Source organism: Corapipo altera, unplaced genomic scaffold (assembly GCF_003945725.1).
Source record: "Corapipo altera isolate COAL_440 unplaced genomic scaffold, ASM394572v1 71, whole genome shotgun sequence".
Lineage (NCBI taxonomy): Eukaryota > Metazoa > Chordata > Aves > Passeriformes > Pipridae > Corapipo > Corapipo altera.
Window position 1 is genome coordinate 4,733,181 of NW_020884916.1, and position 6,420 is coordinate 4,739,600.

At 51.9% G+C, this 6,420-nt stretch overlaps 1 protein-coding gene across 1 annotated transcript in view; it reads right to left on the bottom strand.

The window, feature by feature from the left end:
- Positions 1–552, bottom strand: part of LOC113952903 (protein CEPU-1) — a 231,655-nt gene extending 231,103 nt beyond the window's left edge. Inside the window, exon 1 of the mRNA XM_027655455.1 lies at positions 505–552. The gene's annotated coding sequence lies outside the window, so the exon portion shown is untranslated. The remainder of the gene's footprint in view (positions 1–504) is intronic.
- Between the last annotated feature and the right edge of the window lie 5,868 nt (positions 553–6,420).

Below are 6,420 nucleotides of genomic sequence, written 5' to 3' on the forward strand. Positions count from 1 at the left end.
GCCCAGAAATACAAGAGTAAGGCAGGTGCCATAACTGGGAGCTTTTAGGGGTGAGAGGGACGCACAAGGAGATGTCCAGTGCCATTGCAATACATATTCCAGGAGCTAAGGCAGCATTTCCATGTGATATCTGGGTGTATTTCCAGATCCATCCTGCTTTTCCCCTGTGCCAGAGCACCAAACCATCACCCAACATCGTTAATACAAGGCTGCAAAAATGCCAGCGAGCCTCTGCATCCATACCTTTGATCCTTAGCACATCCAACCCATGGCAGCACCCAAAAACACGGAGCAAATCCCACGCCCACAATCCTGCCCCCCTGGCACGTGCTTCTCCTGCCCACCAGCATCTCCCAATGGCTGCCAGGAAGGTCCCTCTGGAAGATTTTCCCTAGGATTTTCCTCAAAACTGGACACAAGGGAGGATTTTGGGATGGTTTGGTGTCCCCCAGGGGCAGGTTCATGGCTGGGACCCCCTTCCCTGGAGTGTTGGGAGTCACGTACCTGGATGGTTTTGGGATCCCTCTCTCCCGGTGCCACTGGCTGCTGTGCCTGTGTGACTCCTTCCCTGCACGTCTTATCCCCCCCCACCACTTCAAAAAAAAAAAAAATAATCCAACTTTGCCTTAAGGATAAGTAGAATAAAATGTCACTTTCCTATTAGGGGGAAAAAAAAAAAAGAGAGAAGAAAGAGGGAAAGTATTACACTCGTATTCTTTGAAATCAGGTCAGCTTAGAGCTTTGAAATGGCAAAAATTGAAAGATATTTTCCTCCCACTTCCCTTCCTCTTTTTTTTCCCAACTCTTTTAAAGGACTCTCTACTTTCAAAGGTTTCCTTGGGTCCAGTTTTCCCTCTGATATGGCTTTTTTTTTTTTTGCTCCCTGCTGAGGCGATGCCACACGTGTGCACACGGCTGCTCCCCCTCGGAGGGGGTGAAGGGAAGAGCTGGAGAAAAGCAAAATATCAGATAAAGGAGGTGAAATCAGAGAATCCCAGAATGGTTTGGGTTGGAAAGGACCTAAAAGTTCCACCCCCTGCTGTGGGCAGGGACACCTTCCACTAGCCCAAGTTGCTCCAAGCCCTGTCCAACGTGGCCTTGAACTCTTCCAGGGATGGGGCAGCCACAGCTTCTCTGGGCAACCTGTTCCATGGAGGAATTCATCTCAAATGTTCCTGAGCTGAGCACTTTGGTGACCTCATCTTTGCACATCCCATTTAAGGGATGGGGAATCCAAGCACAAGGGCAGCCCTGGAAGTTTTCCTGCTCCTCCTGCGGCTCAGGACTCAAAGAAGGGCTTTCTACAGCTCATTCCTGAATGACTGAAGCCAATTTCTCCCAACCCCACCTTTTCCAGTGCTGCCTGCAGCCTAACAGGCCCTACCCCTGAGGAAAGCTGGGTGCCAAGAAGAGATATTTGTTATCAAAAAGCAGTTTTACTGCCCCCATCCATCCACCTGCCCACCTTTACAGCACACATACGAGCTCTGTACTGAACACCCCAAACCCGTGGGGATGCACAGCCTCACTTGCTCCAAATGGGAAGGGGAGAAATTTGGTCTCACCCCTCCTGATCCCCCTGCAAAGCCTCTGCAGCCCCATGTGCTGCCTGAAGGGGAAAGCTGAGGGTGTATTTAAGAGGTGGGGGTTGTTCATTTAGGCTGAGCACCGTGTTAATTCCCACAGGGAGCGGGTGGAACAGCTGCAGGACCCCTGCATCCATCCATATGCCTCTCTCATATGCTGGGATGTGGCAGTGGTGACAGGGACAGCCTGAATGCAGCAGCACAGATGCTCTGGAGGGAGGAGAGCACGTCCTGCTGTGTCCTGGTCTCTGCAACACTCCATCCCTCCTTCCCTGAGTTAATTCTCCTTCCTTTTCCCTTCTTCTTCTTACGGATTTTTTAAAAAATGATTAGTTTTTCCCTCTCCCCTGTTCTCAATAAGAGGCAACAAGGACAAGGGTTGATACATGGGATACTGGGGAGCAAGAGAGGCTGGGAGGAGGGAGAGGGGGTTGGGGATAGTTCAGTGTCCTCTGGTGTCTTCCAAATCCCACCACATCCTGCTGTGACTGCAGCTGCTGTGAGGAACCAGGAGAGCTGTGCCTTCCCTTCCATCCCTCTGGAATTGCAGGACTGTGGGAGATTTGCAGGTTCATGGCTGGTACTGAGAGCAGCACAGCACAGAAATCCTCCTGCTTCAGGCTGACCCAACCCATTGCCCTTGTGATGGGCGACGGGGTTTTATTGCAGAGCACCAGACTGAGACGGCCCAACATTCCCTGTTCCCGCCGGGAGGCTCCGAACGTTCCATCACCTCCATCCCTGCGCCTGCAATGTCACACTTGGCTGCCAGTGCTCCATCCTCACCCCCCTCCTCCTCCTCCCCTTGATGGATCCACAAACTCCCAACATCCCAACCCCGCCTGCCGGCCCTACACCCCTCCTTTGTGGGGACAGGAGACATAAACCCCTTTTTCTGGCCTGCAAGGAGCTGAGGTTGATCCTTGCTCAGAAGACGCTCCACAACCCCAGTGCTCTCCAACCCCAGCCCAGAGCTGGCAAATGAACCCCACTCCAATGAATTCCTGCTTTTTTGTTCATCCTAAAATCAGCAGTGGTGACAGCCTGGCTGCTCCTGTTCCCCTTCAGCTCCTCGGCTCTCCTCACTCGGAGCTTTAGGAGCAGCAGTGGCTGGGGGGAGGTTCCCTCTCCTCTCTCCCGCTGCCTGGTGAGGGTTTGGTGCAGGGAGGTCAAGGCAGGGGTCAAGTTCAGCTTCTTCCCATCACAATCAAGCAAAATCCGGGAAGCTGCAGCACTGCCAGGCACGGCACAGCCATCGCTAGATGGGGACAGAGTCCCACCAACGCCGGGAAGGTGCCCAGCATCCCCCAGGCCAGGCACTGGGATGCTCCAGCAACGAGGGGAGGGACCACAGCCCCTTTCCACTGACCCACTGCAAAGCTGGAGTGGGACTGCGAGGAAAAACCCTCTGGGAAAAAAAAACAGGATGAGGGTAAAAACCTTTTCAGCAGGAATGTGTCCTCCCCCCGGGTGCCTGCAGCATCCCCACTCTGATCCTGTTCCACCTCCCTAACAAAGTGCTTTGCTTTATTATCAGCTTCCTAAGATCTCCCTCTCCAGCAACTATTCCTTTGAGAGGAGCTCTTGCTCTCCCTTCTCCCTGCTTTGTAGCAAGTTTTCATGTTTATTGTGGGTTTTGGATTGGGTTTTTTGTGGTTTTCTGTTGCTTTTTTTTTTTTTTGCAGCCAGCATATTTATTGATTTTTCACACTGGGCAACACAACACATTCTGCACCTGTGGGGATCTTCATTTGCAGGACCCACGGGGCTCCCTGCCATCCCTCCTGGAACAGGAGGGAGGATTCAGGGACAGAAAAGCCATGACAGCTTTAAACTGTTGCTCCTGTCACCCAGCAGGACACAGGTCCACGGCAGGCACATAAAAAGCATTCCTTTTATCCATTTTGTACCAAAAAAACCCTATGTGTTTTTCCATCTGACATGATTTTCCTGGTTAAAATCCTGCCCTGTAGCTTGTCCACGACAAAATCACTGCAAATGACCCTGGGATGCTGTGGAGGGTCTGCTCAGAGCAGCACCAAGGGCAGAGCCTCTGGTCACCCTCCCCTGGACAACTGAATATACACATTTCTTCCAGTTCTTTGCCTAAAACACTCCATTCCAGCCACAGCAAAGTGAATGGATCCTTCCCAAGCAGCAACACAGAGGGATGCTGCATCCCTTAGGGAATATTACTGCTGATCCTCAAGCAACAACCTCTGTAAATAAATCCAGGGTTCCCTTTGACACCCCTCCCATTCCATCAGGACAGGAGATATCCTGGTTCTTGTCCCCTTCTAGTCTTGGCAATCTCTCCCAGGTCCTGCAATTCCAGAGTCATGGAGGGGAAGGCTCAGCTCTCCCAGTTCCTCACAGCTTCCCTCCAGCATCCACAGCAGGATTTGGTGGGATTTGGAAGACACCAGAAGGCATTGGACTATCCCCAAACCCCTCTCCCTCCTCCCAGCCCCTCTTGCTCCCCAGTATCACATCGCAACCATTATCCTTGTTGCCTCTTGTTGCATTTTAACCCCCCGAGGCAGGATAGAGGGAAAAACTAATCATTTTTAACAAAATCCATAAGAAAAAGAGGGAAAAGGGAAGGAGGATTAACTCAGAGAAGGAGGGATGTGCTGAGGTGTAGCTACTATCAGTACAGGGACCTTGGCTCCTTTCTCTGTAGTTTCTTGAAGGCCCAGGGTGGTGAATAAAAGGAGGATAACAAATTTGGGCAAGGAGGGCTCAGGCACTGGAGGAGGGAGGATCCCTGTGTACAGGGACCAGGAAAAGGCACGTCCACGGGAGACAGAACCACCCACAGCCCCGGGGAAACTTAGAATTTCTTCCCCCTCACCGACACTTTTAATAACCAATTAATATTTAGTCAACAAGTAGCTGTGCTAAATCCAAGGAGATGGATTTCACAGGAGGGCTATTTCATGTTAAATGAGCACTGACTCATCAGCAGCATTTAGCAAGGATTATGGATTAGCTGCGTGCCCAGGATCCATCACCACAAATCCAGAGGGGAGGCAGCTGCCGGAGGGGCCGGAATGTGGCTACTCCGTGATGGGGGAGCACCTGCAGCCACTTCCACAGCCCCTCTGAGGGCTCCTGTCACACAGATCCCTAACGGGGACATTTCCAGAATGTCCAAAACAGGGGCTAAAAGGGGTGACCCCAAGCAGTGATCATTTAAAGCTTGCCCCCCCAAGACAAGGCAGAGCACAGAGCTGGGATGGAGCAAAGTGGATACACAGCAGGAGGGATGGAGGGGAAGAAAGCATCTGAATCATCAATCCCTGAAAAGCAGGGCACGCAGCATCACACCCTGCAAAAGATTTTGTAGAGGAATCCCTCCCTGAAAGTGTGTTTTACCAAGGCTGGGTTGTTCCTTCAAAGCAGCAGAAAACACAAGGTGGGTCATTCCAGCCCTGGAAGTGTCCAAGGACAGGTTGGACGGGGCTTGGAGCAACCTGGGCTAGTGGAAGGTGTCCCTGCCCATGGCAGGGGGTGGAACTAAATGGTCTTTAAGGTCCTTTCCAACCCAAACCATTCTGGGATTGTATGGTCTCAAGTTGTGCCAGGGGAGGTTTAGGTTGGATATTAGAAAGAATTTCTTTACAGAGAGGGTGCTCAGCCATTGGAATGGGCTGCCCAGAGAAGCAGTGGATTCTCCATCCCTGGAGATTTTTAAAAAGAGACTGGATGTGGCATCAGTGCCATGGGCTGGGAAACACAGTGGGGTTGGATCAAGGGTTGGACTCGATGATCTTGGAGGTCCCTTCCAACCCAGCTGATTCTATGATTCTTTGATTCTAGGATTTAGGAGACAGGAGTGCTGGGCTGTGCCAGTGTGGGAAGCATCACCTCTCCCATGAGAAGGGAAAACTCATCCTCCCCAGCCCTGTCTCTTCTCTCCCCAAGGAAAGTTCTTCCCAGCTGAGCTGACAACCAGTGACCACACACCATCTTCCCCAACCCCTTTGCACCCCATCCCTTTTCCATCCCTCTGGGAGGCAGGGGGGATATCCCGGGATCCGGGCAGAGACGGGCTTTGTGCCGCCGCTTATCGGCATCGCTTCTGCTGGAGGAGGTGATTAACTCCCTGACCTGCCGAGCTTTAACGCGACCTCCGAGAATAGATAGAATCTTGTTATCTTGTAATGAGTTTTATGGCTTATTTCAGTACATTTTGGCCATGTTTCTCCAGTGATTAGGGCAATTATGAGCCTGTGCGTTTCAGGATTATGAATTATGGAGCCTCTGAAAGGCTACAGAGATTTAATATCTCTCCCAGCGTCCCTCTGCCTCACTTCCAGAGCTTAACTCGCTCCAGACTCTTTCTGTTTGGAGCATGGGAATGATAGCACAGCAAAGGAATTATGGATCAAAGCCCGTCAGTGGGATCCAGCTGTTACAATTAATAACACAGAGCATTTAACCCTGTGTCACCCAGGGGTGCAGGGCACAGTCACACCCCGGGGGTACCACCAGCAGGGATGCCTGTCAGGGGATGAGGAGCAGAGCCTGGATGTCCTGACCCTTGCAGGAGTGAGTCACAGCTTCCAGGCTGGGATTTGGGGGATGAGATTTAATCCCAAAGTGCTTAAAAAGAGGCTGTGGACATCCAGCCCATCTGACCCAGGCTGTGGCTATTTTGGAGTTCCCTGGCTCACCTGGCTGGGGACACCCAGTTCTACTCGTGGCCCTCTCCCTGGAGTGCCCTGTCCCATGTGAAGCTTATTTAGAGGCCTAAAGCCCCTGAGCAGCTTAGGGCTGGGCTACACACTCGGGATTAGCGGCTGGGGAAGGGGCACATCCCGTCAGACAC